General features: G+C 38.3%; 1 long non-coding RNA gene across 2 annotated transcripts in view; it reads left to right on the top strand.

Annotated features, from left to right (window-relative positions):
• The window catches only part of LOC145528695 (uncharacterized), a 686972-nt gene that overhangs the window by 83888 nt on the left and 590243 nt on the right, over window positions 1–12841 (top strand). For both annotated transcript variants that reach the window (XR_014070554.1, XR_014070553.1), the window contains exon 2: window positions 5101–5290. This is a non-coding gene — a long non-coding RNA (uncharacterized LOC145528695). The remainder of the gene's footprint in view (window positions 1–5100; window positions 5291–12841) is intronic.

Here is a 12841-nt window from a genome sequence, read left to right as displayed (position 1 = left end):
TCCTACTGGAACAGGATATGATGCCTGGAGCTCCGGCAACCATGATATAAGCATATGCACCTAGCCAGACTATTAGGATGGTATAGCAGAGACCTTGATGAAGCATGGGCTCCTGAAGAAGCTGTGGAGCTGCTTTATCAGCTCTTATGTTAGAGGAAAATAAAATTACCATCTTGCTTAACAGACACCAAAACATAATTCTACCCCCAACACTTTATCTCAATGCTTTATTTAAAAGAAAAAAATATAAAATTTGAATTATAAAAGTAATAAAATATTATTGCAGGTCCAAGAATGTCCATGCCCAATCACAAACCTCAACCTCTGCAGAAGACTAGAAAGAATCTGAACTCCTCGATTCCAGCCCCTGTAAACTTGTATTTCCAAGGCTTGCTTTCCTGTTCTCCAATTTCAGTTCATGGCTTACACAGTAACATTTTCATGCTTCTGCCTCGGAGAATGAGAGTCCTTGTCTTTGCCTGAATTTTGTGGCACTAAGACTCCTGCAGTGCTCTGATCTTCAGATACCACACCTGAAATCAGTGCGTCTTCAAATTTCAGCTGCGTGAGAATCACATGGTATGTTTGTAAATTAAAAATGTTGATTTTCAGATCTACCATAGAGGTTTTGAATCAGCTATTCTCCAGCAGGGTCCAGGAATTTGCATTGTACCATATACTCCAGGCAGTTCTTAGGTATGTGATTCACAAGTTGACTTTGAGAAAACCTGCTAAGCCTTTCCCCCTATCCAGTGCCTTGTACTGTGCTATCTGACCCAAACTTGCAATGAGGTGGCAGATGACGATTATGTGGGGTTATGTTTTCCTCTCGTGTGAGCCCTGCTTTGGCATGACTATCAGAGGTGATACCTGAAATTTAGTAAGTTAGGGTAATATAGCTTAGTTTTTGCTTACTGTAGAAAATTTCTTACAAGTATTAAATTTGTACTAATTGGTATGGCTGGCACAAATTGAACCAGATGGATAGATAAGTTTCCTATTTTCACAGACTTCCAGTTCCAAGTTGGCTTTTCTAAGTTTAATTATTAAAGATTAATTTTATTTTGCAGAACATTCACAGAGAAGTGCCGATACCTTTTCTCATAGGACATAATTTAAAAACTTTAAAAGATGAAAATTTTAATAAAAGTTTGAAAATGTTGCCAATATTTTTATAGAAGCTGTGAAATTATTCCAGTTCAATGCTGCATATTAGAGGCAAAAGTTACAAGAAACTGAATTCTAGCCACACCTTGAAAGAAAATATCTCCAGTGGCAAAATGGGCCATTTTCTGCTTCATAGGGGATGTGTTCTTGAAAAGTGCAACAAAATGCCAGGTGTAAAATTAAAACAATCAACTTATATGTTTTAAGACTTACAAAATCTGTAATTTTGTCTGACTACCTCATTACATACTACTAGAATTTCATACACACTCTTATGTTCTTTAATTTGTTCTTTTCCTTCACAATTTTCCTTTCTTTCAGCTAGGTTTAAGTTGAATTACTCTCTTTCGTAATATGATCACTACTACTGCCGCTGCTGCTACTATTACTACTATTACCACCACCACTGCTACTGCTACTGCTTTATCTCCAACTTCCCCCAACTATTTATCATCTCAACATAGTGTCAGTATTATAGGTGGGCTATCAATTTCATCCTTTTAACGACACCTCTCCCTGTTCCTATATGAACTGGTTGATCTCTATAGAGGCCTGATGCACAGTTACTGTCTAGATGTTTCTGTTCTTCATTACCCCGAGGATTCTCTTTATTTCTCTTTCATGCTGGATCTTATTCTTCTAATTCTCTTCTCTGGACTTTCTTTTCTCATTATGGTGGAACTCATTTCTAGTAGCATTCTGAAAGAGTTTGCATGGAAGGTAAACTTTTTGAGACCTTGCGTGTTTGAAGATGTCTTTTTCTTTATGCCATCACTCTTAATTGCTTGTTTGACTGGGTTTAGAATTCTAGGTTGAAATTAATGTCCCTTTGTATTTTGTGATCACGATGCTCCACCTTCTTGAAGCTGAAGTTTTAGTATTGAGAGACCCACTGCCATTGTATTTCCTGATCATTGTATGAACTGTGATTTTATTTATTTTTTGTTCTTAAAGCTTCTACAATCTTTTTGTTGTCCCCAGTGATATGAAATATCATACAATACATCTTAGTATAAGTCTATTTTATCTATATGTCAGAACTTTGGTGAACATTTTCAATCTAGTGATTCATATTTTTCAGTTTGTGAACTTGTACTGAGTTGTTTATTTTACTGTTTTTCCTTCCTCTCTTTTTCTTGTATTTTTCTTTTTAGAACTGATTATTTCAATGTTAGATTCTACAGATTTAATTCTGTGTGGTTTTTTTTTTTCATCTTTCTCTTCTATTTTCTATTCCTTTGACTTTTTGCTGTACTTTCTCAGGTCTATCTTCTGACTTTTACATTGATTATTTAATGATTGCTACTGTAGAATGGCTTCCCCCTGCAGTATTCTTGCCTGGAGAATTCCATGGCCAGAGGAGCCTGATGAGCTACAGTCCATGAGGTCACAAAGAGTCAGACACGACTGAATGACTAACACTTTCACTTCACTTTCATTACACTTTTATTTTCTAAGAGCTGTTTTTTTGTGTTTTGATTTCTGAATGGTCTTTTTATTTCTTCCTTTTTTTTTTTTCAATTGTGTGGTGCAGTTAGCTATCCGATATAGATTTGTATCTCTTTCCTTAAAATAGAGTTGTTGATAGAAAGTGACTGCTCAGTCAGGGACCACATTTCCAAGCTCCTCTTGCATCTTGTTAATGGAAAAGTCAACAAAAGTAACATGTTTTTGTAGGCTAAAGAGTTAAGAACTAGGTATTTCTCCTTTGTCCTTTCTTTCATCATTGGTCAGATGAACAGATAGACACTAAGGACCAAAGAGAGGGCGATGGCAACCCACTCCAGTATTCTTGCCTGGAGAATCCCAGGAATGGCGGAGCCTGGTGGGCTGCCGTCTATGGGGTCGCACAGAGTCGGACACGACTGAAGCGACTTAGCAGCAGCAGCAGCAAGGACCAAAGGGATGGAGAAGCCAAATTACTATGCAGAACAGAGCCCTTCCCTCCATCCTATTTCTAATTGAACTTTACATAGGTGAGAAGTAAATATCTATGATGTCAAGCCTTTGAGATGGTAAGGTGTTTCTATTGCAGCAGTTAGTATACTTTAATTATTGTGTCATTTTGGATTGATTGATTGATGTAATATCTTCTTTTCTCTTAAAATATTGATGGTGTTTTTAAAATTCACTTTTCTTCTTCTAGTGTAGTCTTGTTTTCCCTCGTGTTGCTTTTCTGGGTGTTTGTCGCTGTCTGTCACTTGGGGGCTTGGCTCAGATATCCTTAGTGGCCATTCATATTTAAGAAGAAGGCACACACACACACACACACACACACACACAAAATCCTGTTTGGAAGTTGTGTGCATGTGTGGGGTGTATGGACTGTGGGCTTCAGAGTAGAGTGATTTGACAGTATGTTTCCTTGGGAAATTCTTTGTGAGAGCCTACTGCCCAGAAATCCCTGGGTTGCCCCAAAAAGGTGCTTTTGACTTCCTTCCTGGAGGGTATAGTCCTCACAGCCATTATTCAGAGAGCCAGTGTCAGAGACAGGGGTTGGGAGGGCCATAGAATGATGGGAGTCTCAGTATTTAGCATGGGAACTTTTATTTAATTCCCCTGTTTTTATTATGGTACCTCTGCCTGCAACTGTAGCAGAGACACCCTCAATTTCACTCCAATTGCAGAGTAAATGTCTAGTCTGCCAGAGTGAGAGAAGAGTTGCTGTCCAGCTTCACAAAGTTGGTGAGGGTCCAGGAAGACCAATGGTTTCTCAAAGAGGACTTTCAAATAACTCTGCTCTTTGTATCATCACTGTTATCCACAACTCTCCCAGAGATACCTGGTCCACTGAATCTTGGGTCTTTGGGGGACTCTGTTGCATATATCAGGTTGCTTTTGAGCCTTTGCTACTGCTGGTTCAGAATTCAGCTTTCTCAGATTTGCCAAGTAATTACACTCATCCAGCTGCTTCCTAGTTTCCAAAACTGTGTCATTTTTGTCCCCTTTCCAAATGTTCTTTGTCCATGTGAGTTCATGCCTTTATTAAAAATTACAGCGTGTTAGGCTTTTAGAAGACAGCAGAGGTCTATAAGTGCATTAATTTGTCATCTTCATCTGCAAACATAAAAAAAATTAAAACCCACTCAATTTTATAATTTCCCAAATAGCAGGACATCCAGTATTGTTGCCCTTCTCTTCTGAATTGTTCAATGACCTCAGAGAATTACTCCCAGGGGCAGATCTTGCCTACAGTTGCCTCACCAAGAGAAAACTGGGAAATGACTGATTTTCTAGTAGGACTCATTTTATTTTATTTTTTGGCTGCCATTGTATTCATTGCTGGTGTACAGTATTGCTCTTGTAAATCTGTTTGGCACAGCTCATGGCTGCATTTATGCTCTGCTCTCTGCTGGTCTAGATTCCTGCACAGGTTTTCTGATGGAGGTTAGCCTCACTCCTTCAGCCAAGAGTGGTCCATAGTTTCTCTCAGAGTTGCATCTTTTTAGTTCATACTCACATGCTCAGCTGCTATTTTCAGAATGTGGCACATATTGGCTAAAATGAGCATCCAACTTCAGCTACAGCTGACCCAGAACGAAGCCTCACTGAATAAGCCTGGGGACTCAGTTCAGATTCCTTGTCCATAATAATGCATGCATGCATGCATGCAAAGTCGCTTCAGTCGTGTCCGACTCTGTGTGACCCCATGGACAGCAGCCCACCAGGCTCCTCTGTCTACGGGATTCTCCAGGCAAGAATACTGAAGTGGGTTGCCATTTCCTTCTCCATAATAATAAGTTCTTCTTAAGACACCCTAGGGCCCTTTTTTGCCAAGAGTCATTCTAGAAACTGGAAGTCTGGGCGCTGTTTGAGAACTTCTAACCCCAGACATAGGAGAAAGCACAGATTTTTCTGACTGGCAGCACTTGTATGAAATTTGGAAGGTAAGAGAGAACCAGAAATCCATTATTACTCCTCTTGGCATTTCAGATATGTGGATCTCAGCTGAAGTGAGATTTTGCAGGGGCCTTCAGTATTGTCCTGTGAGTGCCTGAGCTCTGTGCTAGAAGCAGCTCTGATTACTGTCAGCGTTTTCCTGTGGATTCTGCAAACTTTCAAACCCTGAATGCTAGTGGTCCAGTTTCCTGACCTCTATTTCTCCAGCATGTCTGACAGTTTGGTAAGCACATAACTTCTTGTATTAATTCTCTTGGTGCTTAAAACATACAAGTGGCCTGATAATGACTACTGTTGTACCCATCTTCTCCCCGAGCACACTTTTCTCAGGGCTTTGAGGGCTTGTTGTCTACACAGAGAAGAACATGGTAACTGTCAAATGGAAATTCCCATAGGGGGAACCATGTGTGGGTTGTGAGTTAATTTCCACTGAACTCAGTAGGCACCCTGCTCCACACAAAAGTGTGGGGGAAATCCAAGAATCACATGTAAACTATTTGAGGACTGCCTTAATTTTCCAACGGGGCCATGGAGTATGTTTAGAGGAAAAAAAATCAATTTCTTTAGGTAAATAAGTGAAACGTTTTAATATTTTCTTCAGAAATCAAAGTTACATTGGTAGGCACTATACAAATGGTATAGCAACCAAAGCTATAATTCAGTGGATCCCAGCCTATCTAATTTAAACTTATTATTGTCCACACTGTCATCCTATGGAAAAATTAGAAAACATTTTTTGGCTTCTTTTTCCTAAAGTGCTTTGATTATTGGATTTCTCTATTCGTTATGGAGTCTCTTTTACATGAAATATAATAAATTTCTTAGTGACTTATTATTTTCAATTCATTACTTCTTTTTCACTGGAGGTATAGTCCAAAAAAATCCCTGAAGAAAGAGAATACATAATTCTAAGAGTATAACCTTGTTATATCAGGTTTATGTATAAATTTATAAAGTCATTACATATTGGAAGAATCCATTAAGGTCAGGTAATTGAACCTTTTAGAATAGTCTTTTTAAAATAGTTGAAATGTACAGAATATTATTTATCTCCTATCATTTTAGTGAGACCTGTAGGTAGGTTATGGGTTTCCCAGGTGGCACTAGTAGTAAAGAATCTGCCTGCCAGTGCAGGTAGACTTAAGAGATGCAGGTTCAATCCCTGGCTTGGGAAGATCCCCTGGAGGAGGGCACTGCAGCCCACTACAGTATTCTTGCCTGGAGAATCCCATAGATAGAGGAGCCTGGGCAGGCTGCAGTCCATAAGGTTGCACAGAGTTGGACACGACTGAGTGACTTAGCATGTATGCCTGTACGTAGATTATAAAAGGATCTTCTGATTGACTCAGATATATTCTGATCCCAAATCATGAAAAGACTATAGTAAAAACCTCATGAAAGTTACACGTTTGAAACTTGTAAAACATTTTCCCATGGAAATAATTTTTTTTTTTGTTTATGTGATATTTATACCCTTCTTACTCCAGAAAAGACTGGGAGAAGCTCATGTAATTAAATATAAGATAAAATAAGAAAACTTTAAAATTGAAAGGAGCAGAGGGATAAATAATAAATGTCGGGTATCCAAGGTTTTTTTGTTTTTTTTTTAAAGGGAGGTAGGTTAGTATAAGTAAAAGAGAAATTAATAAAACATAGATCTATGTCCTAATCTTTCTACTGAAAAAAAAACTTGATTGTATGAATTTAACCAAACTTTTGAATCTCACTATCCCTGTCTGTGAAATGGATGTAAAGTGTAAGTAACCTAGCCAGTGATTGTATTCCATGACAGTGCCTTATTGGCGTGTTCCTTCCTTCTCAGCTTTCCTTTGCATTTCCCCTAGGATCCCTGGCTTGGGAAGAACAGGGCAGTTCTAAAAAGTGCTACCTGTAGAGCCCCAATTTCTCTTCTATTTTTGCTATATAACCTGGACCAGTTGCACCAGCTTCTGCCTGTGCTGGTGCCGAGCTCCTCTCATATGCTGACATCCATGTCTTTCACACAACCTCTGTGTGTGCTGCTGTCAACCTCTTTTACCTCCCTCTTATTCATCTTCCCTTCCACTAGCCAGGAAATTGCCTTCACTTGTGATTTTCAACTCGAAAGCTGTTACATCGCTAGTGATGGCGAATTCCTCTTGATGTTGCATCTTTCTGTTGCCCAGGGGACAGGACTTTTGTCAGGCTAGATTAAGGGATGGTCAAGCCTGTTCAGACCGTCATCTAGAACCTCTGGTTCCTCTGCAATCCCCACCTGGCTTTTCCATCTGGACTACTCATAACTCACACTGGATTCTTCTCTGAGTTCCCAGAGATTCTCCCTAGTCTAATTCATCTTTGGGGAAACTTCCAGGCCCTTATACAAGATTACATCCCAGTTGGGACACAAGTTCATGGAACACAAGTTCAAACTTCTCTCCTGCTGATCACAGGATCCCAAAGAAACACAGTAACACAGCCTTACATCTGTTATGTCTGCTAATGAGGTTTCTCCTCCCAGAGCCAAGGAGACCACCAGGGGGCATTGTCTCCTCATCTTACATTCCATCAGAACACTCTTGGGGAATGCAGCTCCAAATCTTTTTGTTGAAAGCAAGTTTAGATACATTGCGAAGCCTAAATGAGATAATAAATAGTTGCAATGATTGTTTCTTTGAAAGTGTCAGTCACTCAGTAGTGTCTTTTGCAACCCTATGGTCTGTAGCCTGCCAGGCTCCTCTGTTCATCAATTTCTCCAGGTAAGAATACTGGAGTGGGTTGCCATTTCCTTCTCCAGGGGGTCTTCCCAACCCACAGATTGAACTTGTGTCTCCTCTAAACTACCAATTTTCCTTGTGATGAGAATTTTTTTGTAAGCTTTTTATTTTGTATTGGGGTATAGCTGATTAACAATGTTGTGATAGTTTCAGGTGAACAGTGAAGGGACTCACCCATATACACACATGTATCCATTCTCCTCTAGTGGCAGATTCTTTACCACTAGCGCCACCTGGGGAGCCCTCTAAATGTTACGGATTTTATGTATTATTTCATTTAGTTCTCATGTACCCCAGATTATATTTGTGGGTTTCTCTGCCAATAAGACTTAAATGGTACTGCTTCAAATACTAACAATTCCATGGTTCCCTCCCTCAAGTTCTGTTAATTCTTCTGTGTTAAATATTCACATTTCTCTCTGCTTATGGCTCCTGAAATTGTCTATTTGTACAAATCAACTTAGTTTTTCTGAAAAACCATAGGACATCCATTTCATTCACATTAAGTCTCTCAGGGAATCCACAGGTAGGGGTCAAGTTGTCATTTTTCTTTTTCCCTCCAGACTTTTTTTAATTTTCCTCCTTAAGAACCAATCAAATTCCTTCCTCCTTTCTCTCACATAACAAACAAATGATGTGTTTGTTGCTTGAGCTTTCTCACTCAAGCTGCTTATTCTTAAACAATGGGAAAAAGAAATCTGAAAGTGAAATCTTGGTGAAGTAGTTTGGATGTGTGAACACTTTGGCAATGGAATGTTTATAATTTAGGAACTTTGAGCATATGCAAAAAGGCTCTTACACTAATCAGAATTTCATAGGGTTGTTCTCTAGCAGTTATATGTGGAGTGAGTTAATTATGAACCAGTGCCTAAAAAATTTTAGCACACTGAGAAGATATCAGAGATATCTCAAATGAATATTAATGTTTGGAAGTGTCTATGTAATTGAAATCAATTTGAAAGTAAAAATAATTTGAAGAATGCTAATGCAATGGCAGAGTCCTGTGCAGATAAATATGTCAAAACACAGTAGAATTTTTCTGAGGCTAAGGCAGAAACCTGCATTGTGAGCAGACTGTCAGATAGGTAGATTTGACTTTATTTTTGCTCCTTTAAGACTACCTTTTAGATTTTCCTATTTGTATTTTTAGTGAGAAGATTTTTGCTTTGGCCTTGCTGATTTTTCTGGGAAATAGTACTTCTGTTTTTATTTTGACTTTGTTTCAAGTAAACTGAGTTATCTAAATGTCCAGGTATTAGTTTGGGAGTCGTAAATAAACTTTAAAGTGATAAATGATTTGAAAAATACGTTGGTTAGATAAATACTATATTATTCCACTGATAGGGGGTATCTCGGCTTCTCTAATAGCTCAGTTGGTAAAGAATTCTCCTGCAATTCAGGAGACCCTGGTTCAATTCCTGGGCTAGGAAGATCCACTGGAGAAGGGATAAGCTACTCACACCAGTATTCTTGGGCTTCCGTTGTGGCTCAGTTGCTAAAGAATCCACCTGCAATGCAGGAGACCTGGGTTCGATCACTGGATGGGAAGATAAGATCTCCTGGAGAAGGGAAAGGCTACCCATTCCAGTATTCTGGACTGGAGAATTCCATGGATTGTATAGTCCGTGGGGTCACAAATAGTCGGACGCAACTGAGCAACTTTTACTTTCACTTTCATGTGGTATCTAAAATAGTCAAACTGGTAGAAGCAGAGAGTAACATGGTGGTTGTCTGGGGCAGTGTGGAGGGAGAAATAGGGGAGTTGGATAGGCATAAAATTTTGGTTATGTGAGACGAATAAGTTATAGGGATCTGCTGTCCAACATGGTGCCTATAGCTAAAAGTTTTGTAGAATTTGTAAAGAGGATAGATCTCTTAATAATATTGTTTCTTACACAAAATAAAAAAAAAACACACCCTAAAAAACAGTAAAAGAGAGGCATGAGGAAACTTTTGGACATGATGGATATGTTTATTATCTTGATTGTGGTGATAGTTTGCAGGTCTGTATATCCAACTCACTAAATTGTATGTTTAAATGTGTACAGTCTTTTTTCACATTAGCTATACATCAATAAAGCTGTTTTTAAAAAGAAATATGTATAGTGAAGAAATTAAAATATGTTGATATGATTTTTTAGCGTGCTATAATTGCATATAACATTATACTACTTTCCAATGTACAACATACTGATTAGACATTTGTTGTTTATTACCAAATGATCACCTCAATAAATCTAGTGAACACCTCTCATCACATACATTTAAAAACCAATTTTCCTTGTGATGAGAATTTTTTTGTGGGCTTTTGATTTTGTATTGGGGTATAGCTGATTAACAATGTTGTGGTAGTTTCAGGTGAACAGTGAAGGGACTCACCCATATACACACATGTATCCATTCTCCTCCAACCTACTCTCCCATGTGATGAGAAGTTGTAAGATGCATCTGTATGGCTGTATTTCTGTTTTCTGATTTTTCACGGGCACTTAGAGAGCAAGTTAGAAATGATGTATGCCTTCCATGCTGATTACTCAAACTGAATAAGAAGACTGTAGAATGCTGTATTATTGGTGTGTTTTAAAATATCCCCCAAGTGCCTAGCACAGGATAAGGCAAATGGTAGGAAATGAAAAAGAAATGTGTTGAGCTGAATTGATTCACATAACTCATTTCCTGGGAGTCTGGCTTCAAGATTACATTATGCTCCACAGATATTTTCTTTAATGTGTTCTTCCATCTTATGACATTGCAAAACAGTTTGCATTCATTGTCTAGAATATTTAACACGAGAGTATATTGACTTTGGTTTTATTTCCTGACCAAATTGGAACCCTTTGGACTATAAATTGGGTTGTAAATCTGATGTTATTAGATTTTCCATTACAAAATTACATTGCCTTCATGTTCTAAATAGGTTAGATATTTTAATTATTTCTACTTGTCTTCTGAAAGATCGTAGCTCTATGGAATCTGAGAAATTTTCTTTATAATTCCCAAAAAACATCAAGAAAAGAGATTGGCTTTGCAGTGCTGTAATATGGTCTTAGTGTGATAAAGTTTGATATCAAACTTCCTTAATGGAAAAGAAACACTCCAATATTTTTAGACATTTATAATGTCTCTATGGTCAATAGGAAGACATTGATTTTTGTGTAATACTCTGCTCTGATTTCCCTTCTGAGTTTATATATTCAGTGTTTTCCACTGTGTCTGACACACAGTGGGTTTTCCTTAAATACCAGTGGAATAAATACATGACTGTATCAATGAAAGCTTTCATGTGCACATACATTTTCTGTTTATTCTGTTTGATTTTTTGATTTATGATTTTATAACAAATTTGCAGTGAAAAGAATATTCTAATATTCTCCAAGTGAGGTTCACGGAGCATCAGTCTTATGAGAAATTGATAAATGTTACTAAAAGAAGTGGAATGGTTCATGGAAAATAAAGAAGTCCCAAGTTAAAGAAAACAATTTTTTTTTCAGCCAGACTTCTTGTGACTTTATATGCTAATCTGTACTAGGACTCTCTAAATTAATTCTCTAAATTAACTCTCCAAATTTAATCCCAGTAATATTAGAGTTCTTTCTTTTAAGTAACAGAAACACAACTCAAAATGGTCTGGGTTAAAAATAGGATTAATCTGCTTATGAAATATCCAGGGGTAGAGTGACTCCAAGCACGCATCAGTATGTTTGCATCAGTTTCCCTTTCCCCAAGTCCCATGTGATATGGGGCAGAAGAATGCCTCATATGCAGTTCACTTACCCACGCTAAGTTTGGGTAATTCATTATTCTTACAGCAAGCAATAAGCAAACCTTTTCTTTGTCTGAGGAGGTGTGTTACCTCATCCCTCAGGATAGCTCAGTGCAAAGACATTCCTGATAAAAGGCACTGTGTAAAGGGTAGTTAATGGCCTTTCTTTTCCTGGCATACCTAGTGAGGTGTGTAGAAGCAGGAGAACTACATGAAGGACTGTCTCCCAACACCTAGCTGGAAGATATTACTTTAATCCCATTTCAACCAGTTGATAAGGTGAACAGGAAATTCTGGAGTTAGCAGGGTTTTGTAGTATTTCTGAAGTTATGTCACATATACAATTGTCTCCTCTGTGGAGCTATGCTCATATCAGGAATGTCAATTGCTCAGTAGTAGCCAACTCGTTTTGACTCCAAGGACTGTAGCCCTCAGGCTCTGCTGTCTATGGAATTCTCCAGGCAAGAATTCTGGAGTGGGTAGCAATTCCCTTCTCTAGGGGATCTTCCTGAGCCAGGGATCGAACTCAGGCCTCCTGCATTGCAGGTAGATTCCATACCATCTGAGCCACCAGGGAAGCTCTTTACCAGGAGCATAAATTCAAGTACAGAAAAACTATACATGTGCTTTGGGGACATTGGGGTTTACTATAAAAAGGAGACCACATCGTTTACCTTTTATGATTGAAGAATGTGATTGCTTTGGTGTGAAAAAGAGGATAAATGAGATTATTTGGTTTTGTTAAGAGAACACTTAGCTATGCTTTCTTTTAATACATTTGACTTCCACTTATTAAGCAATTGCTCAGCATGCCCTGCAAAAAGTCTTCATGAAAACGAAGAGCCTGAAAGGTCTTCAGTGGGCCTTGTTCTAAATCTGGCTTTCATAGTGGTTTGGCAGTTTATCAAAAGCCGCATTAATCTTTATAAGTAGTGCTTGATTGTCAAAAGACAGACCCCATATTCCAGCCTTGCAGATTGAGCTACACTTATTATTTTCCTTGACTCCTTGTACAGAGGCTGCATGATTACCAAGTGATCATGTGTAAACAAGAGGCTGTTTTGTACTGATAAATGGATCCCCACCGTTGCACAAACCCCTAGGAGTCTGCATTAAAAACAAGTTGAGATGCAAAACAGAACCTAACATTTATTTTAACAGCAGGCACTTATCATTGGTGACATTACCTGATATGGCTGGTAATCTAAAGCATTATGATTTTGGAGCAAAGTTTGGTTCATAAAGACATACAAGG

Source organism: Giraffa tippelskirchi, chromosome 2 (genome assembly GCF_054371585.1).
Source record: "Giraffa tippelskirchi isolate mGirTip1 chromosome 2, T2T-mGirTip1v1.2.pri, whole genome shotgun sequence".
Lineage (NCBI taxonomy): Eukaryota > Metazoa > Chordata > Mammalia > Artiodactyla > Giraffidae > Giraffa > Giraffa tippelskirchi.
Note: the sequence above shows the minus strand (reverse complement) of the source record. Positions and strands in the feature narration are given on the sequence as shown.